Source organism: Danio rerio, chromosome 13 (genome assembly GCF_052040795.2).
Source record: "Danio rerio strain M-AB ecotype USA chromosome 13, GRCz13ab, whole genome shotgun sequence".
NCBI lineage: Eukaryota > Metazoa > Chordata > Actinopteri > Cypriniformes > Danionidae > Danio > Danio rerio.
In genome coordinates this window covers 28,886,338-28,912,129 of record NC_141033.1, presented here as the reverse complement: position 1 = coordinate 28,912,129, position 25,792 = coordinate 28,886,338, and positions in this window count along the sequence as shown.

Below are 25,792 nucleotides of genomic sequence, written 5' to 3'. Positions count from 1 at the left end.
ATGGATGTCTTTAGTGAAGTGCGTTTGAAAGAGAAAGTAAAGAGGCCGAATGGAGGAGGCTTTTTCTTTATCTCTGCACTGCTAATGGTCTGTTTAACTGTTTTCTTGCTAGTGAAGCAAAATTGAAGCATTCAGTTTTTCCACTTACAAAATCCGCCATGTAAATAGCAAATGTGTCATGGTGTGATCAAACTGACTCTTAAAAGGAATGGGAGATGAAACTGTGATTGGTTTAATGCACATTATGCCCAAAACACACCCACAGCTCATTAGGAGAATAAGCACAACCCTGCTAGACCATGCACCAAGGCGAAGAGCACATTTTTCCATTCCTAAAATAGCAAAAGTCGATTCGGACATACCCTTAATGCTTTTGCATCATAGACTTTGTTACTACGTCGTTAAAATAGGGCCCTAAGAATGAAAGTATAGATAGGATGAAGTTCTGCTTATTAAGAAGTTCACACTGAAGTTACATCACCTTCCTCTTTTAATGTTCAATCTCCTTAAAGTTGCATAGATTCCGATTGGATGCTAAAGTATTTATTGATGTCTTACATATTCACAAAGAATTTGATCAGTTATTAAAACCCTACATCCTTGATATGAATGACTCTTAACTCTCGCTTTTCACTGGACAAAGCATTTCAGTAGATGCATGGACCTTTATTCAACTCTTCAACTAAGTGATGCTCTGTGGAAAGGTGCTATATCTCTCAGGAAAAAGTTAAGGTAGTAGAGGCAGTTCCTCAGGAGAGAGCAGTCTTGAGGGGACCGTCTGACTGCATCCGTCTGGAGCTACACTAAATCAAACACAGGGAGAGGAACCGGAGGCGTCCAGACTTCAATCCCTGGTGGAACACTTGCTGCCATACCTCAGAGAGAATCATTTAACCTGGATTACTCTGGTGGATTTTCGTTTGAATTTTTCTCAAATAGATTTGTTAGAAACGCTGTAAGAAGCTCCCAGGTGTGAGGATGATGGCATGGGGAACGTCTCGTATTTAATTACCTTCAGTTTGTGTGATTAGCTGGATTTTGCGGTTGTGCTAAATACTGTCCACCAGCAGTCTTCCATCATGAGCTCTCCTGTGGTAGTTTCAGATCAAGCCCTTGTGCAAATGGACAGTTTCTGTTGGCAAATAGTTTAAATATTCACAGTCTATTCAAGGTCAATATTGGCTGTACGACACTGGCTCTATGTGTGTGAATGTATGTGTGTGTGCCTGAGGTCTCCGGCCCTTTATTTTCTCCCCCTCCCTGTGTTCGCTAATTAAGCAGATGCACTTGAAAGGAGTGAGATCGTAAGGTCAGTGGAAAAAGACATGGTCTTCCCCATCCGGCTCTGGCTGTCCAGGTCACAGTCAGGTTCAGAGGTTGTGTGTGAGAATGGACTACTGGTGTAGATATCAAACACAGTGTGGGCTTTCATCAGACAGGAAGTATGTGTCAAAGGAAAAAGGGAGCACAAGGATATATGTGTGTGCACATTCTAATTGATGTATGTAGACCAACTTCACAGGGCCAAGGAAGGGAGCAATGCGATTCATCCTGAAGGACAAGTTTTACAGACCTTCTTCCATATAAGAACTGCTTTTATCATTGTGGAATTGTACAAAAAAGGTTGTATGAAAATGAATCATTGACGAATGACTCTTTTTTTAATGTACATTTAAATAAAAACAGCAATGGACAAGACAGAAGACAAGAAGAACATCCTCTTTTAGACCACCTAGATGACTAACTATGCCAAGTTAATGAAATAAATGAAGAAATACAAAATACATTCAGCTACATAAACATTAAAAACAATACAAAAATAATAAATAAATGGATGCTTGAACTGATTTAACCCGCTACTCTGATTTTTTTTAGCTTCAAGAGAATTCAAAGGCCAGTTTTCTAACTCAAAAATCTCAGCAATGTCTCAAAACCTTTTAGCCTGACAAGGGTCATGCAATCTCACTTCCAAGTAAAAGACTTAGCTGGATTGACAGCGTCCTTCAATTACCCAGATATCCTGCCAGTCTGTTGTGTTGAAAGGAACATCTGTCGAGAGCCACAGCCCAAAATTTAAAGGTACAGTGGGTTAGGAGTGGTAGTGGTGGGGGCTGGAGTTTCTATTTTAGCATGTAACTTGATCCTTTATGGCCACTCTTAAATGTGGGCCATGCGTAAAGGTCAGAGGCTGGTTTTGTTGTGTCTGGCAGGCTGCTACATCTGGACGGGCAGTTTAAAACACACATCCTCCTCAGTGTTACGCTCACAGAGTCACAAATACCTATAGCCACACTCTTTTTCAGCAGTGTGCAAATCTATGTGGTATGATTCTGAACATTCTAAAACTGGTGGAACGTGATAATGCATGTTTGTACATTAAGCAGATGTATACTGTAGTTTGTAGTCTGGCCATAAGCAGCAGCATTCCTTACCGAGACTACACTAGCTGTTCACTGACCTGTGATTTAAAGCAGGGGTTCCCAACCACTGGGTCATGACCCATTACTGGCATATCAAAATGTTGCTACCAAGCCGCAAGAACTTTATGGGAATAAAATATATTTAACACTGGATTATTTTATCTTCGCCTTTATTGATACAAATGATTAAATAAAATCCGGGATTCATTTTAAAGTTTTTCTACAGTAACAGACATTAAAATAAAGCTTTGGAGCAGATGGGACAGTCACCAACTCAGAATTGATCAAACATCTAAAACAATGTGAAGTGTTAGGCTACAGTGTTTTCATTGTATGTGCATGTGATGATAGTTTTATTACTTGAGATCTTATGAAGAGCTTAGTTATTGTTTAAAGTACTAAAACAGCACCAGGAATTTGTTTGTTGCACACAAATAAAGATCTTCTTCAAGGAGACATATTTCTGGTGCAGTATAAAACTGACATGGGCAACATTGTGAATATGATGAGAAATAAAGTATGCTTGAATTCTTTTTTTTTTTTTTTTTTTTAGTTCACATCTTATAAACGTTTGTATTATTTAAAATTCATTTACAAATATTTTGACTAAGTTGTATTCTTTTTTTTTCAGTCTAACCACATCAAAGTTTATTTGGATGTGGTTTGAGACCCACCTGCCACTTGTTTGGTGCAAACTAGAGTTCAGAGGGCAACATTCAATCTCTTTCAACTGAAGAAGAGTATTTCCTTTTAACTATTTTAACCATTCAAATCAAACTTTGTACATTCCTTTCAGTCTCTTCTGAGGTCTCTATAGTTTTCGGCCAGTAGTAGCCATGGCCTACTACTTTTGTAACACTACAGGGGTATATACAGTATATACAGTAAAGCTAACTTGTGATGACTTAGTATTTAGAAAAATGACCTTGCAATTATGTAGACGGTCATTTACAATTCCATCTACTCCATTCTAATATCTCTCTTTTTCCTCTCTTGTTTTCTCAGCCTATACATCTATACCATTTCTGTTTTGCATCACTCTAATATGCCCTTTTTTCTTGTTCTCTTCAGCACCCTCTCACTTTTTCCACTTTCTCTTTCTCTCAATTGGTGTTTTATTTTAAGACATGCAGCATATGCTGATTTCAAGCTGAATTTGAGAGAAGGACTTAGGAGCTGACCTGCCTGTGTTGGCTAATTGGGACTGTTTTCTTTCCCGGTTGGCCCCAGAAGCCCAGCATTCTCAGCTGTGGCCGCTTGCGCTGTCAGCTGCGCCCCTGTGACAATAGCAACTGTAATATTTCATCCCATGAACTACATTTTTCAAAAGATTATCATATTTATCTACCTGGTTGAGCTGCACCTCTGTATCATCATAAATGTATTTTTGGAATGCTGGGTCAGAATTCTTCATACGTGACCTCTACAACTTTTTTTTTTTCCTGTTTAACTGTAGAATCACAGACTAAATGTAAGGCAACTGCACGTTGGCTTAGATTAAGGCTCTCTAACTCAAAATACCTGGGGGCCACTTGCCAGGAGTAGCTGAGCAGTGTGTGAAAAAATAGAAAGGAGGCATCCATCAACTCCTAGTCTATATAGCTGCATTTATTATAATGGAGGAGATCTAGTTTTGCTTTCTTTGTGGTGCACAAACGCATTTGGTTTACACTGTACATGTTTTATGTATTTGGCACATCTATACAAGGTGATTTAGTCAGTTGACACCTTTTCAGGAAATTGAACGGAACAATATACAATTATAACAAAAAAGGCTATGGATTATTGAAAAGGATATATATATATATATATATATATATATATATATATATATATATATATATATATATATATATATATATATATATGTGTGTGTGTGTGTGTGTGTGTGTGTGTGTGTGTGTGTGTGTATACAGTATACAGTCACTGGACACTTTATTGGGTACACCTTACTAGTACCGGGTTGGACCTCCTTTTGCCTTCTGAACTACCTTAATCATTTGTGGCATAGATTCAACAAGGTACTAGAAATATTTCAGAGATTTTGGTACAAATTGACATGATAGCATCACGCAGTAGCTGCAGATTTGTCAGCTGCACATCCATGATGCGAATCTCCCGTTTCACCACATCCGAAAGGTGCTCTATTGGATTGAGGTCTGATGACTGAGGAGGCCTTTTGAGAACAGTAAACTCATTGTCATGTTCAAGAAACCAGTCTGAGATGATTCATGCTTTATGACATGTTGTGCTATCCTGCTGGAAGTAGCCATCAGTTGATGGGTACACTGTGGTCATAAAGGGATGGACGTAGTTAGCAACAATACTAGGCTGTGGGCTATTGCATTGACACGATGCTCAATTGCTGATAATGGGCCCAAATTGTGCCAAGGAAATATCCCCACACCATTACACCACCTCCAGCCTGAGCTATTGATAGAAGGTAGGTAGGATCCATGCTTTCATGTTGTTGAGACCAAATTCTGACCCTACCATCAGAATGTTGCAGCAGAAATCAAGATTCATCAGACCAGCCAAAGTTTTTCCAATCATCAATGGTCCGATTCCGGTGAGCCTATGTGCGAATTGTAGCCTTAGTTTCCTGTTCTTCTGACAGGAGTGGCACTCGGTGTGGTCTTCTGCTGCTGTAGCCATCCGCCTCAAGGTTGGATGTGCTGTGTGTTCAGAGATGCTCTTCTGCATACTTTAATTGTAATGAGTATTTATTTGAGTTACTGTTGCCTTTCTATCAGCTGGAATCAATCTGGCCATTCTCCTCTGACCTCTGGCATCAACAAGGCATTTGCGCCCAGAGAACTGCCACTCACTGGATAGTTTCTCTTTTTTGGACCATTCTCTGTAAACCCTAGAGATGGTTGTGCTTGAAAATCCCAGTAGATCAGCAGTTTCTGAAATATACAGACCAGTCCGTCTGGCACTAACAACCATGCAACGCTCAAAGTCACTTAAATCATCATTCTTCCCCATTCTGAACGCTCAATTTGAACTGGAGGAGATCGTTTTTACCATGTCTACATGCCTAAATGCATTAAGTTACTGCCTCGATTGGTTGATTTTATTGAATTATTGAATCTTAATTTGCGTTAACGAGCAGTTGGACAGGTGTAACTAATAATGTGGCTGATGAGTGTATACATATATATGTGTTTGCGCTTGTGTGTTTTAACATTTTTGTTCTGTTTTTCTTTTTCTTTTGTTTTACAGATGTATATTTTTGCTATGTTTCATTCTTTCTGTGTCAGTATGTCTGTCTGTTTGTTTGCTGTCTGTTTGGATAGTTGATCAGAGAATTATGTGTTTATTTGTTTGTTTTTTGGATGCCTTCTCGGATTCTTTTTTAATTTTTTCAACTCCATTTATTTCACTGCATAGTGTTTGCTCTGTCTTAATGCCGGATGAATATTTAACTGCTCTGTACATTAAACACTTCCAGAGTCTCTGTTAACATGTCTGAAAATGGCCACAGGATGCTGGTTGCACAGGATCCTGGTGTACATTTGGCTCATTGATACATAATTAACACTCTCTGCTACTGCTCCAGCAAACACACAGATGTCTCCCCTGTGGGGTTGCCTTGCCTGTGTGTATATGCCATGTATGTCTGTGCATGTGTGCTTTACCAGCCCTAGTCGCTCAGATGAATTGTAGGCCTCCGTTTGTCAGAATAAGGTGTGACTGTGTATAGCTGTCAGGTTTCCTGGAGTTTGCCTGATACCCACACAGTAGCAACCTTCATTTCACACCCTGGAAAGAAATTTAGTTGTATGTGGCATGGCTGTGCAAACGGAACTCTCCTGCACCGCATGACTGTGCTGTAACCAGAGGCACTCTGACCAATGGGCTGGCAGCAATTCCAGCTGGACCACCAACAGTCAGGCCAATTAGGGGCTATTGTCTGGGGCAGCCATGAGTGCAGAGACCACCAGGACAGACCCTTTTACCTTTCTTACAATACTGCCCTTAGCTCCCTCTGAACATCTGTTCATTTCTCTTTGCATTTGTTTCCCCTCTACCAGCCTTACCCTGGTATATCTCCACTAAACAAATTTATAGAATGATGTGAAACAGGTCTCTCAACCATTCATTGTGTCTGTTATTGTTAACCCCACACTGAAATTGTAACAATTTATATGGTTTAATTTTTTAATTTTTGACTTTAGTATTTTTTATTTTATTTTAGTAATTTATAGCAAATTAAATTTTTTTATATTCAACTTAATTTGTTTGTTTATATTAAGACCAAACAAATTGTTTACAACCACTTATCTAAAGAGGTAATTAGTAAACCCAATTCTTTGAATATTTTTTTTTCAGTGCACTCTAATCTCATACCATTAGTTCAGTCAGTTTTGATTTGTCAGGAAAGTTGGGCCACTGAATATCTAATGCAGCTTAAAGTCGCCATGACATTCAAAATTTTTGAATATTTTTTTTATTTAATTATGCAGTAGTGCTTGTTACAGAATATGTATCTGTGTACTTCATTGTTTTGTAATAATAATAATATAATAATAATAATAATAATAATAATAATAATAATTATTATTATTATTATTATTATTACTATTATTATTGTTAATATTAATTTACAACTCATCTTTTACCAAATACCAAAACCTTCCCTGCCCATCAAAATGACTTGACTCATCCTCACTTCTTGTCACATGGAAAGCCTTTAGGCAGGGCCTATCAGGGCGTGTCTCTTTTCTGCCATAGTTTCGTCCATTGGTCGATCTTCCGTCATTTTGTTAGCAGTGTCTATTTCCAATGATCCAACCATTTCCTAATGGACAAATTCATGCACCGTCCTACATTTTTTTCTAATTTCAGGACCGTTTCAATTGGAAGTACATCACAAAATGGGAAAAACTTCTGTTTTATGGTGACTTTAACACAAAAGCACTTTTAGCTTTTTTCGAATATTTCCTGAAATAAAGTAATTTCTGTTTATGTATAGTTAACACAGCAATACTCAAATTATGTGTTACCCTACTGACACATTCACTTACCCTATCTCCCAACTTAGCCACCCACCTACCCAATTATTGGCCCTGTTGGGGTGTGAAACATTTTGAGGTTGTTCGCTTTTGACCAAATCCAGAGGTGGGCATGTGGTGGAAAACATTTACACAGCTGCTAAAGACATTATTTTCATTTACTTGGCTTATTCATGAACAAAGTAGGATGAGCTGTACACTGAAGAGACAGATTTACACGTTATTGTTGATAGTTTTAGGTTTAGTATTGGTAAAAAAAAAAATCTTACCAGTTCTGATAATTGTTTCTTTAAAAAAAAAAGTATTTTTCTGTTAATTAGATATTTGAAATAAGCTATGGTTCCTTCAGTTTCTTTAAACAGCTCTCATTCAGCACCCATGAACTAGTGTTTTTCTTTCGATACAGCTTTGTGAATTTACTTTTGATTTTGAATTTATTAGTTGTGATTTTATTCAAAGACACCCAATTTAATTACTTTCTTGTTCTGAAATATTTGTTAAAAAATTTATTTAAAACAAAAATGTGTATACATGTTAAAAGCATATTCAAGTCTATTCACAAATTGTGTATAATTGATACAGCATCAAAGTTGCACTATAAATTTCACAGTATGAGATTGAAATATCAGAGAATGCCATTTCCCGCCAACAGAAAAATGATCAAAATGGACAAATGCTGGCTGTGAACAGTAATGTGACTCCTTTGTCCACTTGTGATTGGATCAAAGAAAATACATCTTAATACCAGGGCTATAACCCAACTGTCCCACACGCTCACTCACTAAAGCAACTAACCGACTCATTGACTTATTCACTCACTCACTCACTCACTCACTCACTCACTCACTCACTCACTCACTCACTCACTCACTTACTCACTCATTCACTCAGTCATTCACTCACACATTAACCCACTCACACAACTAACCCACTTACTTACACAGTCACCCCCTCACTCACTCACTCACTTACTCAGTCATTCACTCACTCTCTCACACATTCGCCCACTCATGCAACTAACCCATTCGCACACTTAATTACTCACACATTCAAGCAACTAACCCAGTCACTTACTCACACATTCTCCCACTCACGCAACAAACCCACTCACTCACTCACTCCCTCCCTCACTCATACATTCACCCACTCACGCAACTAACCCACTCACACATTCACCCACTCACACAACTAACCCATTCACTCACTCACTCACTCGCTCACTCACTCACATACTTACTTCCTCACTCACTCTTTCACTCACTCACTCACTCACACATTCACGCACTCACACAACTAACCCACTCACTCAATCATTCACTCACACATTCACTCACTCACACACATTCACCTACTCACCCAAATAATGCACTCAATTACCCAACTAACCTACACATTCACCCACCCACCCACTCACTCACTCACTCACTCACTTTCACACTCACCCACAAACTCACCCATTCACACAGCTAACCCACGCATTTACTCATTCACCCACTGACTCATTCACTCACCCACTCATGCAACTAACCCATTCATTCATTCAACCACTTGCACAACCAACCTATTCACTCACTCACTTGCTTTTTAAAGTAAGTCACTTAAATTGATGTGTTTTTATAATATGATGTAAAATCTTTGTAATTGGTTTGTGATTTAATATTATTTAATTGTGAAAAGCTTTAATTGTTGGTGCACAAAACCTTGGTCACTTTCCATGAATGTACAGTGTACATAGTGATAGTCTGAAGCTAACCCCTGATGTGCTGCTCCAGTAAGCATATACTCACTATAGTCCTTTTATAAGGGGCCTTGTCGTTTTATACAGCTCCCTTGAACACATACTCACTCATCCCCTTTTTTAAAGGTTTTTTTTTCCTACTATGCTGTTTTTCAGTGCCTTTTTGCCATCTCAGCAGACCTCTCTCATTCTGTGACTCTCTTTGCTCCCCTTTCTCTCTCACACACTTTTTTTTCCTCTCTCTCTCCCTCTCCCTCTGTGTCTCTTCTTTGGATCTCACTCCTAGTCTGTTATATCGTCCCATCATCCCCTCGCACTCCATTTCTTCTCTGGTCCTGTCATATCTCTGGCTGAACTGCTCTGGCCCATCTAATGGGGTCAGCAGAACACCACCCCCCACATACTCTTCCCTTTCACTCTCCTCTTCTTTCATCTGTCCATTTCCAGGTTAAGAGCCCAGTGGCTGAGAGGCTCACTAGATTAGTGGTCTTTCATGCCCAGGCAGGGTCTGGTCTTGTCCACCATTTACAGTTCTTTGCTCATACAGCGGACTAAAGGACAGACCTTCAGTCATTAACAGTACACATGTATCAGGGAGCTGTCGTTAACTAAAACTTTCAAAAAAAAAAAGAAAGAAAAGTTTCTCTTGGCGACTAACAGAATCTAACAGAATTTACTTATTAAATAGAAATTTGTAAAAGTAATAACATATCAAAATCACACTTACTTACTTAGTCCCAGGATCATTTAAATCAAAGTTGATATTTAGCACACCATGTTGGTGTTTCTTGACATCTAATTTTTACAAAGTGGGTTGTTATCCCAACGCTCAACCCCCAATCTGGAGGACCAGGACATGCACACATACACTACGAACAGTTTAGCTTTCCCAATTCACCTATAGTGCATGTCTTTGAACTTGTGGGGGAAGCCAGAGCACCTGAACATGCAATATCTATGCGTATACAGTGGGGGAAATAAGCATAGAACACATCACCATTTTATTTTTTTTTAGAAAACATATTTCTAGGCGGTTCATTCCACTGTGGCGACCCCGGATTAATAAAGGGACTAAGCCGACAAGAAAATAAATGAATGAATGAACATATTTCTAACGTTGCCGTTGACTTGAATTTTTCACCGGATGTTGATAGCAACCATAGAAATCCATATATGCAAAGAAAATAAATCTAATTAGTTTACAAATAAAGTTATGTGCAATAAAATAAAATGACACAGGTAAAATGTATTGAACACATCAAGAAAGGGAGGTGTAGAAAGGTAGTGAAAGCCTAGACAGCAGCTGAAATTTCCCAGTTATTCAGCAACCCTCTGCCCTTCGTCATTATAAATTAGTATCCACCGCTTCAGTCCAACATCTACATTATCAGAATGATGAAGATGAAACCAGGGTGAACATTTCAGCATGACAATGATCCAAAACACAGCCAAGGAAACTCTCAAATGCTTTCAGCAAAAGAAAATTAGGCTGCAGAATGGCCAAGCCTGTCACTTGACTTGAATCCAATACAAAATACAAAATAAAGATCAGATTTGATAGACGAGACCCACAGAGCCATCAAGATTTTAACACTCTGTTGAAATATGGGAAAAAAATTCACACCTGAGCAATGCATGTGACTTCATTCTCCATATTAGAGGCCTTTAAGTTGTCATCATTAAAAAAAAACTTTTATATAAAGTATTAAATACATTTCACTAGTTCAGTACTTTCTTTTTATGTTATTCCTTTGCTATTACACAAAACTATTTTTATTTGTATTATTTGGATTTTTACCAAAACCTGGTTCAATTCTGTTAACAGCTCTTTTAGAAATATTATTCCCAGGAAAAAAATATGACATGTTCAATACTTATTTTTCCCAATGTATACATCTTCCAACAATAGCAATAATCCAGCAATATGATAATGCTGTATATCAGTTCTTAATATTTGATTTTATCAGTGCAAATTTTTATTTCTTTGTTATAAGAACTTTACCATTTTATTGGTGTTGAGTATTTTCTAGACAGTTATAACCTTAACACTAGACCTCGTGGTTCATACTTAGAAGAAAACACATTTTGTTTAAGCTTGATTGATTAATAGCTATTTGCTTGTCATTCACAATTTTTACATACCCAGTGAAACATTTTTTCCCTTGAAGTGCCACCCAACCACACCATGATGATTCACAAATGTTGTAAAATGTCCTGTTTGATTGCTAATCGCCAGCTTCACATCCTTTTGTTGGCAAAATATTTAGTTTTACAACTACTTCCATCCATTCAAGCTTCATTTCACCTCACCCAGCACCACCACTACCAGTACCACTACCACCTCGCCTGCGTTTAGCACGATTGTTACCAGTCCTACCTCCCTAAAACATGCTGAAAGCATTTTCAGTTGGCATGTCTCACTGTGCATGCTGGGATAACAAGTGGCTCGCTATTCCTCATAGGGGCCTTCAGGGTTTCTCTGTTCTTTTTTGTCTTCTCTTTCTCAGTCTCTCTCTTTCTCTCTCTCTCTCTCTCTCTCTCTCTCTCTCTCTTCATCCATCCATCCATCCTCAGCTCAGGCCATTAGAGGAAGAGGGTCAGGAAAGTGCACGCCATCCTTTGCGTGCTATCTGAGCCACTGGCCTGGCAAGTGAAAATAAATGTTCAAAAGGTTGTACTTTATATTTAGCCAAGGAGATGACCTCGAAGTGCCTTAAAAGGGCTCACATACTTAAAGGTGCATTACAGGTCTTACACTAATTCACTGTGATAGCTAAAGTGCTTGCTACGTACCGCTAACCCTGGAGGATCCGGCAAGGGCCCGGGATGTGACCAGTTAACATTATTCAGCATAAATTTTGAATTCTCCGCAGCCCTGAACTTGGAGCGGAGAAGGGTAAACCATTTGCATACTGTATTAGTGATGAGTGTAGAAAAGAGATGCTCTTGTTGCTGCATCCCAATTGCACGCTTAATCTGTAAGTTTCACTTTATTGCATGCTTTCTTCTCGTTTTGCGTCTTCTAATGTGCACGGGCATGTTTTAAGGGTTGTTTGGGGTAAATAACCTCTCGTGAGATGCAGCAGTGGTCTGACGCTCCACTGGTGGAGACCTATTTTCATTCTTAACTAGACTAGCATGATTTATTAATTCGCATTTGAAATAACAATTACGATGTCAGAAGGGATCAAGCCCAAACCTTAATTGCAATGGAAAACATACTTAATATGAAACTTCCCCATGCCGAAGCATTTATAGAGTGCTTTGTGTTTTGAGCAGGTCTGCAGAGCACCAGGCTGTAGATTTCAGATGCAGCATTTTTTCAGTGATGTCATTTCCTCTTACTTTTCAGCACTTTCATTCCTGCTCTACTGGATGGAGATTTTTTTTCCTGTTTTTTTTTAGAGCCGTGTGGGTCTAGGAAAGATGTGATTGCTTTTAGAGTTCTCTTCTGTCATTCTCTCACTCTCATTCTCACATCGTCTTACACTTTTCCCTTTGGGGCCTTTAAGGTTTATGATGTTTCATTAAGAGGTCAGGTCCTCAGACATTTCATTAAATCACATAATAGTCTTTTGTTGCATTATAGTCGACCCTCCAGATTCAGTAATGACTGTACAAGGATGCTTTAAATGATATTAGAGACATTTTCTTTGTTTGGAGCTTGGCATATAAAGTAATTAAAAAAATTAACACTTATTTTACCAATAAAATTGTTTTGTTGATGCTTGCAATAGACAAATCTTATAAAAAGGCAAACTAAATTGAACTGTAGTAGAGAAAACATAATAAAAAGACGTATTTGGCGTGATTTGTTGCTATTTTCAGACCAGCGCAACTCTAATTTTCACGCTCTGCACCACGTTGTTTTAACAGCAAATCCATTGTGCTGGTCTAAAATAGAGGTGTATTAAGGCACATTGTTGGCGTGTTGCTATTTTGAAGAACTGAAATAGGCCGCGCCATTGACCATCTAAAAGCAGGCCTAGGGCTCTATTTTGATGACCGAGACGCAAAGTCTAAAGTGCATGGTGCAAAAGCATTGAGGACGTATCCGAATCTTCTTCTGCTATTTGCACGGTCCAACAGGGTTGTGCTTATTCTCTTAAAGAGTTATGAGTTTGTTTTGAGCAGGGTGTGCATTAAACCAATCAGAGTCTCATCTCCTATTTCCTTTAAGAGTTAGTTGTGTCACACTATGGCGCTTTGGTATTTAAATGGCAGACATAGTAAGTGGAAAAACTAAATACTTCACTAACGAGAAAACGTTTAAACAATCTGCACAAGGATAAAGAATGAGCCTCCTCCTTTTGGCCTCTTTACTTTTCCTTTACTTTACTTTTACTCTTTACTCCTTTGCTTTCGTGGATAAGGAAATGGTGTTGTACACACTCCACTGAAGACATCGATTAGCCTACCTATTTAATTTAATTTGTTAAGCGCTAACATTTGTTTCAAAACTATTTCTAAACAGTTCTAATTTCCAGCAAGGGAATAAATGAACAATAATAATGAAGTGTGGTCAAAAAACTGAGTTATCCAAACACACATCCTATACTTATGCCCCATATAGTGACACATGTGGACAAAAACAGGTGGACAAATCTAAACTTGTTTTTTTATTAAAACAAATATAAAGTTAAATATGCATTTAATAAATACTGCTAATAATAATAAAATTACACAAATGCAAACATTTCAGTACCAATTCCCACTATTAACTACTGGGTTATTGCTTTCTTCTTAAGATATTGGTTGTTTGGTAGTTTATTAGAATTTTTCCTTGAATAAAGTGTGACAATTATTATTATTACTATTATTATTATTGTTATTATTATTATTATTATTATTATTATTATTAAAATTATTAGTACTAGTAGTAGTAATAGTAGCAGTAGAAGTAGTATATTTGATGATGATGATGATGATACTGATAATAATAGTAATATATTTCTATTTTGTAAATTGTATTACAAAATTTACTGACATTCACAGCAGCTTACTTTTTTTCTCTCAATTGGAGTGTTGGTGAACAGGATGAATTCTCATGTTCATGATATCTGTTCTTCATCCTGCTTCCTCTTGCTTTCACTTCCATTTTTATACTCCAGAGTGTCATAGGTATAAGATGCTTTATTATGACATGAACACACAGACACACGTGCTCTATCCCTCTCATAATTCAGTCCACACTGCACATCTGAGAGAATTCTCCACACTTCTAACTCTCTTCCTCATTCTTTTATATTGAGGCTAGCTCTACTCATATTTCATGTCAAAGGCTTATTCTTTTATTGAACATCAAATCCAGAGTGTCTCAGTTGACGCTCCTTTCTTTTTCCAGAGCATACATATTCAGAAGCTCAAGCAGCTATATGGCTCCAAATCCACAATTGTGCGCATTAGCACTCTAATAACATTACATGAATGGAGCTCCCATTCTATATTTAGGAGTTAAGTCATCCATGTGAGCCGTTACATACTGCACAGCGATGTTGTTTTTTTTTTTTTTTTTTTCTTCCTTCCTCCTCCATCTCTGGCTTCGGCCTTCGCAGTCTCCAAAAACTTGCACAAGAAGATGGCTCTTGCTAAAATATCACTGGTTGACACTTTACATACTGGTTTGAACTTTATGGCTGACACATTGCAGAATAAATGCATAAATAAATAAATAATAATAATAAAAAAGCCTGTGTATTTTGAACGGCTCACAATAGGGCCAGGCCAGTGTGACAATTGAAGTAGATATAAACTCTGAAGAATGCCATTCCTTTATTCTGTCTCTCTCACACATGCCAGACATGTTCCCAAAAAAAAAAAAAGCAAAAAAAAAAAAAAAAACACATGCATGCAAACACACACACACACTCCAGTTCTACGACTCTAGCTTGTCAAAATATTGTTCCAGTATATCCCCACTGTTTCTGGCCTGAAGTCAACTTCCATCTCATCTAATGAAAAATGCAGAGTGTTCACTAGGGATTAACTGGAAGGCTCCTGCAAAAAGGATGAGGGAGAAGAGGAGCAGGGTTCTGCTTTATGGCAACACAACTCAATCATTTAGTACCTCCAGCTGACCATTTGACCCGCTGCTTAGAGTTTTATTCTTCCCAAATAGCAGGGCAGGGGAGAGGGAAGTGCTTGAGTTTGCGTTTTTGCCATCGTTCTGATAAATATCTCTAGCACCTCAGCATGTGTTCCCATTTATCTGAGTATGTGCCGGTGCTGTAGATACATTATTAAGTGTGATTAAACACATGCGCAGGAACTGGCGAACACGGAAACGCTTCTGTTGCGTGGCATCGTTATTCATCCCCCACCTCTATGAACGTACGCACACTTAAACACACAGACACGGTGAGTGTGTGTGATTGTGTATGTGAATTTGTGTGTTGAGAATTGTCAGCTTAGAAACTACCAAAGGAAAGGAAAGCAAAGGAAAGCAAAGGTGAGATAAGGTGATGATGCAAGGGAAGGATAGAGAAAATCATAGGAGACAAGAGGAAAGAAAGGAACAAGAAAGGTTTGAAGTATTAGGGAAAGAAAGAAGACAACAGACATCAGAGTACAATTAAGAAAAAGGAAAAAAAAGGAGAAAGACAAGGGGAGAGAGAAAGAGAAGAAGAGAAAGAAATAGACAATTCATGACAATTAATTTACTATGAGTATAGTAAAAGGACCAGTGTATATTTCGTTGACAAATTTTTTTGTCATAATTTTCGAGACAAACAAGTTTTTACTGACAAAAACTAAATAATAATTAAGTGATCATGATGTCAACTATAATAAAAGTATATTAACATTTTTATTCACTAATAAAAACAAGATGAAAATGTGATTGAGGGACTTTTTTTTTTATAAAATATCCACTCAGCATTAATCTTGGTGTTGTAACACATACACACATTTGGAAATAAACTGATCTACAGTAGATGCAGGATTTGATTAAATCATCATTCATAGGGGTGTCTGTCTGATTAAACTATGTATAATGAGATGGCAACAGCTAAGAGAAAAAGAACATTCACTTTTGATGTCAAGACAAAAAGACCGTAAACTGTATGGGGAGAAAATCGTTGATATAAAGCAACCAATCTAAAGCGACATCAGGCCGGGGAATAATCCCAAACTTCACGGTAAACTTGATCTTTTTTATTTACCCGAGTGTGTGCTTTTACTGAACTGAAACAGTGTAGCCTCTCGCTGACCTTTAGAGAACTGACTCCGTTAGATTGTACATGAAACATTATTACATTGGTAACATATGATCATGGCATTAATTTTTGTGAAGAGTTGTGTTTCCTCATGCCTTTTATTTTAGCTGTGGCTACAGTTTAGCTGGCTCAATGAGAGTTGGCCTGATGTAACTCGCGTTTTTACAGTCATTTACAGTGTACCTGTACCACTAAAAAAAAAAAAATGCTTCATTCAGGACGTCATTCTGTGATGTGATTATTTGTTACTGTAAGGATGTAATGATACTGTAGTGCTGTGCGCACCTTTATTTTTTACATACATTTTTGCTTTAGAATTCCTCTATGTGAGTTAACAGCCATGGGACTGAGTGCACATTTTACAAGATAACACATTATCATTTGCCAGTCATATGTCATTACTCTACTTATTTACTCAGTGCTATACAGCTGAGCACCATATACTGTAACACCGTCTACAACAGTAAAGCTTGGTATAGACTGAGATTGCAAAGTGAGATTAAACTATTTTAAGCCCTTTTAAAGATTTAAGTGCATAAAACTGTTCAACAGACTGGTCAAAAAGAATAGTATTTTAACGTGTAAAAAAGACTTTGCTAAATAATTTAAAGGTCCTGCATTTGCAGTAGTCTACTGTTCTTGCTGACGCATCATTTTACACATTACTTATGACTACTTTTTTGACTAACTGCATCTCTGCTTAATGTTTATCATCTTTTTTCATATTTATTTTGTGTTGTCACGTGTCACTTTGTGTACACTGGAAGCTTCTGTAGCCAAAACAAATTCCTTGTGTGAGAGCACACTTGGCAGTAAAACTCATTCTGATTCTGATTCTGATATAAATAAACAATGCAAATCTAATTTTTGATCTTTTATGGAGAAGCTATATTCCTGATTTTCCTGACTATTTGAAGTTAGAATATTTTGAAATAATCTTTTGTATAGGTATACAATAATATATTTATATGTATAAATAAATGTATACAATATTTAATTAAGTTATACTTAAATTAAGCTAAATAAATTTTAGTCAGCTAAATCTAGAGTAGATTTTAGTCGACTAAAATCTTATGAAATTTCGTTGACTAAAACTAAACTGAAACTAAAATTACTCAGAAGACTAAAATATGACTAAAACTAAAATGGGATTTTAGTCAAAAGTCTAAGGCTAAAACTAAGTCAAAATTCGAGAAACAGAGAGAAGGAAATTAACAGAAAGACAATGAGACAAAAGGAAAAGATTAAACAACATAACAGGAGTTGAGACGATATAGGACATAGAAGGAAAAGATAAAAAGTGAGACAAGATCAGAGAAGACTGGTGTAGAAGAACCTATGAGAAAGTAGAGAGATGAAGGCAGAAAAAAAGATAGGAGATACCAGGCAAGGAGACAAGAAGGTAGGAGCAAAGAGAGAGAGTTAAAGGAGAGGAGCTGGAAAAATGCTAGGAAAAATGGGACGAGGATAAGATGAGAGATCAAGCAAAAAGAACAAACTGAGAGGAGAGGAAAGGCTCAGAAGAAAGATGACTCAAGACTAGCAAAGAGGAAAGTAAATAGGATAACAGGAGAGGCAAGGTGATTGGATCAGGAGATATAAAAGTAAAACTAGGGTAGAAAAGGTAGTCAATGTAAAATCTGAATATAATAGAGGAACAAGTGAGAAGAGACAAGAAGACATGCAATAAAAGGAGGGACAACGAGAAGACAAGAGAAGGAGAAGAGAAGAGAAGAGAAGAGAAGAGAAGAGAAGAGAAGAGAAGAGAAGAGAAGAGAGGACAGGAGAGGAGAGGAGATGAGATGAGATGAGATGAGAGGAGAAGGCAAGAGAGGAGAAGAGACGAAATGAGATGAGAGGAGAGGACAAGACAGGAGAAGAGAAAAGGAGATGAGGACAAGAGATGAGAGGAGAGAACGAGAGTAGATGAGAGGAGAGGACAAGAGAAAATAAGAGAGGAGTTGAGTTGAGAAGAAAAAAGAAGAGAAGAGATGAGAGGAGAGGACAAGAGAGGAGTGGAGGAGAGGAGAGGAGATGAGGAATATAAGGAAAAAGATAAAGGAAAGGATACAAAGGGGGATTATAGAGTAGAAGCATGGTAAGGAAATAACTTAAGAAGAGATCATGGGAGATGAGGGGAGGTATAGAGATATAGAGGCAAACAGATGAAGATGAGAAAAAGAAAGGGAAGGGAGGACACAGAAAGAAGACGGGACGGGGACACAGAGAACTCAAAGACAAGATTAGGAAAGAGTAAATGTCATGAGAAAAGAAGAGTGGGAAGTAAGTCAAGTGACTGAGAAGATGAGCCAAGGTGTAAGAGAAATCAATGAGAGAAAAGGAAAAAGAGAAGAAGAAAAGGAAAAGAAACTAGTGAAAAGGATGAAAATGAGACAGTAGAACAGCAAATGAAGTGGATAGGAGGCAAAACAAACAGCAGAGTGAAAAAGAAGATGAAATGAGAATCTGAAATTAAATGAAAATACATTCTAAAACTGCTGGGTTGTCATAACCCAAAGTTTGGTCAAATATGAACAAACTGTTTTTAGTTCGATTTAAATAACACATTTTTTTTTTTAACCCAATAGTTCTATTTGTTCATGTTTGGTCCAGTGTTGTGTTACAACAACATTGCCCAAAGGTCGACCGTCGGTTTTAGTTTACAGTCTAAAGGTTGATTAAGTCCAATTCATCTTTATTTCTCTAATGTTTTTAATATGTAGATTGTGTCAAAGCAGCTTCACATGGAAGATTATAGTAAATTGAAACAGTGTCAGTTCAGTTTTCAGTTTTGATGTTCAGTTAAGTTAAGTTCAATATTTTAATATTCACTGCTGAGAGTTCAAACAATGAAGAGAAAATCCATCGATAAGCAGCTCAACAGGTCCCAAACCATGCAAGCCAGTGGCGACAGCGACGAGAAAAAAAAAAAATTTCACTAATTGGCGAAAGTGAAAAAAATTAAACAACCTCAAGAGAAACCAGGCTTAGTTGGGGCGACCATCAGCCAATCAACCAGATCAGCCAATGCCAACTAAGGAAGCCAAAAGCAACATTGAAAATGAGTTCAAACTACATCAGGTGACAGAATTAGAGAGAAGAAACATTGGGAGAAACCAGGCTCAGTCAGGGGGACCAGTTCCCCTCTGGCCAAGTGAATCAGGAAAGTAAAGCTGGAGTTTACCTGCTAGTAGATATTTTGATAATGTGCTTCCAGCTGAGTAACCCAGCATGTCTTTTAAATTCTACTGCATCAATAATGTACACAAGATGGTGTATAATTTATGTAAGTGGACATGCAATCACCTCAAATTAAAGTGCATGAACGGAGGTCAGTTTGTTTGTGTGGAATAGCGCAGGCCAATCCAGTGCATTCAAAGCCCATCTCGATCTCCTGTGCATTTTACCCACTTAGCTCATTCCTCCCCATCTCTTTCTGTCTCACTCGCACACACACATAAATATATAAAAAACAAAAACCTAGTTACTGCTGGCTTAGCTAAGGCTGGAGACACATGGCTCACCAATGACTGAGACTCACAAAGCAGGAGGCATTAAGACATCAATAATTAATTAAACCAACAGGCTCTCATAGATACCTACAGAGGAGGACATCTGGCTGAAAGCATACTCAGTCTCATTAAAACTGGGCTCCAAATGGGAGCTGATTAATCCTTTCCAAATGTTAATTGGTGGGTTAAAGTCTGGATGGCTGTCAGTGGTGCTGGTCTGTTTCGCCGGGCCTCAGCGAGAGGAACAGGCCTGGATCACAGCTCATCCTGTTCCCAAGATGCATTGCCCAGTATTGCGCAAAAAACGGCCAATAGAAATCCCTGCCTCTGCCTTTTCTTCGGTAATGGTTATCACAGAACATGGGGGGATAGCTGCTTGTGTTTGTCTTTCAGCATATTTCCCGTTTTGGTGGGTAATAAATTATATTACCTTGAGTTTGATTGATTTGTGTACTTTATGCCTGGACAGAGTCACTTTTATTGCTGTTGGTCCCAGTAACATTATCATGGCTATCCATCATGTGCAGGGACAGCAGAGATGTCCATTTTAAGGCTGTCTCGCCTGTGTTTCAGGAATTGGTGTTTTAGCCAATGCTCAGTAGCTCTCTGTGTCTGTCTGTTTGTGTGTGTTTGTGTGTGTTTGTGTGTGTGTGTGTGTGTGTGTGTGTGTGTGTGTGTGTGTGTGTGTGTGTGTGTGTGTGTGTGTGTGTGTGTGTGAGTATAAGAGAGAGAGAGACCGACATGTTTATGAATGCCAAGATGTACTGTGGAGTCACGGTGCTGTCCAGCAGCTTACTGCATTAGCTGACAAACTCTCCCACTTGTCACAAGGCGTTGACCTAAAACACGGCAGAGTTCATCTCTGTCTGCTGTCTTTTTCTTTCTCTCTCATGTCAAATTTGTATGTCTCTTATAACTGGAATGCCACATCACTAAGAGTTCATCGGTTTTCAAATTGAATCTCATATATTATTGTTATTATTCCTTTCATTCACTCATTCATTCATTTTCTTTGCAGCTTAGTCTCTTTAATAATCTTGGGTCACCACAGCAGAATGAGCCATCAACATATCCACCATGTTTTACGCAGTGGATACCCTTCCAGCTGCAACCCATTACTGGGAAACATCCATACACAGTCATCTCATACACAATTTAGCCGACCCAATTCACTTATACCACATGTCTTTGATCTTGTGGGGGAAACCGAAGCACCTGGAGGAAATCCACGCGAACACCCAGAAACGCAGAAATGACAACTGACCCAGCCGGGGCTCGAACCTGCAACCTTCTTGCTGTGTGGCAATTGTGCTACCCACTCCGCCACCGTGCTGCCCTCCTTTAACTTAATTTAATTTTAACTCATTGTATGGCTAGTGTGTTCTGACCTTGCGTCAAGAAGAAATAAGTGTGGATATTTGCTGTATTGCAGTGTTTGCTGCAAAAGTTTCAGAATAATCTTATTTAGGAAGCAAATTGTTCTAGTTTTATTATTATTAAAAAACATATAGATACAACAGTTTTGTCTGGTACTTGAATCTGATTAGTTAGCTGTGCTATATTCTGCAATAACAGCACTCGCACAGCCTCCTTACCCTTTGTGTATTACTCCGCCCACACAGAGTGACAGCAGATCAATAAACTCACTACAATTTGACAAATATTGCAGCTGTTGGACAACATAATGTACTTTTGAGGCTTTTTTGGCAAGAAAGTTGTTTAGATTGCAACTATGCAAATTCTAGGATATAGGATAGTAGCCTATATTAGATATTTATAATTTTAGAGATACAGCACGTCGGCATCCATCCATCTGCCTGCCATACTGATGAAATCATTATAAAACATGTTAGTGACATTCAAAGTTGATCTCTCTCTTTTGTAGGATGTAGTTCTGTATTTAAAACACAGTAATCTGGTAGTATTTGCTTTATTTTTGGCTTTTTTGGGGTTAAGTATTGTGATATACCCAAGAGAAGTACTGGTAAATGTCTAAATACTGATCTTACTGATATGATCTTAAAATGTGAGCAAACTTAGATGTTTTGTCATCACTGTAGATATTACGCTGGAGAATCATTTAAATATTAGCTCTAAACTAACATTTATAAATAACAACAGTTTCTGCTCCTGCAAATAAAAGTAGTTCCTCATATATATGAGGAATTCAATATTCAATAATAATAATAATAATAATAATAATAATAATAATAATAATAATAATAATAATAATAATAATAATTATTATTATTATTATTATTATTATTATTATTATTATTATTTTAAATCTTGTATTTATTTATTTTTTTGTTTGTTTATTTTTTGCTGTGTGTTTATTCATTTGCATCATGAATTTGAATATTATAAAATGTGGTGAAGTGTTTTTATTATTTTTTTATTTTAATAAATTAATGAATAAATGTTTTTGGTTTTTGGATTGAATCCTCTTGCTTGGTTTCTTGGGATGTTGCTAAGGCCGGATGTTCACCGGATCTGATTGTGTCTGTGCCTGAAGTCGAGTGTTTGTTTCATTTAAAGCCTGACCTTGCACATCTTTTCACAATCTCTTACCTCACCGTCCTCCCACTGCAAGCAACTAACACCATCTCTAACATACTCCACTGTGTCTGCGTTTGTGTGGAATCCGTGTATGCGGGTTCATCTCCGTGGGAGGGGGGTTATGACATGTATGCATGGGGCATGGATTTGCAAAAACAGCTTACTTAATTACCAAGAAGAGAGATTCGTTAGAGGATTATTAATAAAGCACATGTTTCAAACGATTGCTCTGAACATAGCAGAGAAAGACAGACAGCTGTGGTATTGTGATGGCAAGCATATTGTTGTGGACATCACTCATTAACAGCCTCTGTACTTCTCTTTTCATGACCTTTCAGCATCTGCCTGTCAGCTCTGAACTGGAGAAAACATGCATGATGTCGTTTGTGCTTTTTAATAGGGGATGATATTACATGCTGTAGAAGTGAGGCTGTTTTTTATTATTTTTCTATTGATGTTTTCATTCCTGGATGTCTGTTTGCAAATCAGGATTAGATAGCTTGATAGTAGCTAAAAATTACAATAAAAATGTCATTCTTTAAGGTCGCACTTGGATATGCAATTGTATGTAGCAGATTTTTCTATTGTTGAAAATTATTTGCTGACATTTTGTATATACAGTAGCATTCAGCAATTTTAGAATGTGTTTGAATAGTTTCATGTTGCATAAGTATATCTTTGTATAGCAATAGTCAAAAATACATCATATGGGTAAAAATAATTTATTTGATTTGTATCTTTGTACTATTAAATAAATGTCATGTTCCATGAAGATACTCGATAACACTTAAATTTAGGTCAAAATTCATGCCATTAACTACTGTCTATTTTTATGAAATTAACATTTTATTAGTAGTTATAATGGATGCTCTTATTCAGCATCCTTAACCCAACCCAAAACCTTAACGCAACGTCTTACGTATTAACTATTAATAAACTTCTAATTAGTAGTTTGTTAAGCTGGTGGTGTTAGTTAATGGTTTGTCAATACCGTGATTTGTGACCTAAACTAGTGCAGATATTCTGTAAATTTTAAATATATAAACACTTGAACATCAAAAATTGACAGCTTAAAAAGCAGTTTTGTCAGTATTTTTTATTTTTTTACTCTGGTACTCCAGATAATCAAATATCTGTATCTCAAATGACACATATGACCAAGGTCCAGGGTCACATGTGCAGTTATAAAGTATGTTTTTTTTTTGTTTTTTTTTTTAGGGCTGTCAATTGATTGTATGTGTAATCTATACTGTAATCAATTCTTCCATTTTGCATATTGATAGGTAGCTAAAAAAATAAATAAAAGAATGAATAAATAAATATCATGTGTAATAGCACCTTATATTAAATTTGTTTGAGAAATAAATGATAAACACATAAAATGAATGAATGAATGAATGAATGAATGAATGAATGAATGAATGAATGAATGAATGAATGAATGAATGATTGAATTAATGATTTATTACAGGTTATGCAATTAAACTTACAGCCCAAATATTGAATACTTTTGATATGTGTGGATGTCGTAAGTAAAAACAGATAGATAGATAGATAGATAGATAGATAGATAGATAGATAGATAGATAGATAGATAGATAGATAGATAGATAGATAGATAGATAGATAGATAGATAGATAGATAGATAGATAGATAGATAGATAGCCTATTATTATGTGCAATAGCATCTTATATTAAATTTGTTTGAGAAATAAATAATAAATACATTATAATCCTTGAATGAATGAATGATTGAATGAATGATTTAACACAGGGTGTGGAATTAAACTGGCAGCCCTTATACTGAATGCTTTTGATATGTGTGGATGTCTTTAAGATTAAAGAAGGTATTTTTTTAAAGTTATTATAATATTCTTATATTAAGTGACATGTGTTGTTTTAGCATGCATTTTATCATATATATACTCATTGCACACATTAAAACTGTATTTAATTTGTTACATATTTATCATATTTATGCTTATTATTATGTATATTTTATTTCATTTACTTTAAACACATGCTCTAATAAGTTAGCTACTCTGTTTGAAATCTTGCTAAATTATAAAAATCAAGTAGAATGGCTAAATCACCAATATAGCTAAGTAATGTTGACTGTAAAATAATAATGTTTAAAATATATTTAATTTCAGATGTTGTGTATTCTGCAAATTGAGAAACGGAATTAAACAGAATGAATGTGTGTTAAAGCATTGGCCTTAAGCTGTAGATATGGTGTGTATACATTGTAAACACGTTAAGTAAGACAAAGCTGTGATCGATTTTTGTTTTCTTTTTTCCTATACTAAATGCTCCTCACCCAGTTGTAGAACTGTGGCTGTTTGTGCTGTGGAGCTCAGAGCCGCTGTTTGCCAACACAGGAACCATTCTGTTGTTTGCATGGCTGAACTGTCACAGGAGTCTTGTATACAGAGCAGGGTGATGGTCCAGCTCAAGATAAAAGTGCACCCTGTCAACAGTGCCTGTCCTCGCTGTGCAGCCCTGGACATTTTTGTTTCACCCTATCAGATACAGCCCTGTGTATGTGTGAGTATGTGTGTGCGAATGGCACTTATTTGTGTACCACAGAGAGAATCAGGCTTTGCGCTTTAATACGATCAAGTCCCATACCTCACACTGGAGCTCATTACGCACGCACCCAGGGACACGTGTTTAATATATCAAAAATCTCAATTATACCACCTAATTGATATCCGTATTTGCTTAATTGGTCAATTTCATTTACCCCCACCCCCTATGCATGAAATAAGTGGCTCACATGAGGTACAGCATACAGTACTTTTATATACATATATTTTTTTCTCTCCCTCCTGTTCTCTCTCAGTTGGAATGAACAATTTCTCTCTTTTAGTTCTGCTGTTTTTTTCCCCCAGATTGGAAAAGATAATAAATGCATTCTCATCAACTTAGGCTCAGACTGACTGTGAAATTAAACCAATCACCAAAGCAATTACAGCAGGAGAGGAGAGGGTCAGATCGATAGCAGCCCATTATGAATAGCCGATAAAGAGAGAGAAAACACCCAGTATTCAGGGAATCCCTGAATGTCTGATTGAGTGAGTGCTAAATAGTGGATTTTACACTAAAACGGCATCAACACAAATGTGCAGACAATTGGGCTGGTAAATCTTCTATTTGAATAAGGTTACTATAGAACAAAAACCAGGTATTTTAAAAACTGTAATTGTAAAAACAATAAAAAGTCATCATGTTTGTTTGTGATTTTTAAAGAATTTTTAAAGTAGTGTTCAATCAAGTCCTGGACTTTCTTACTTAAAACAATCTCATGGACAACAAGCAATCCAGCTT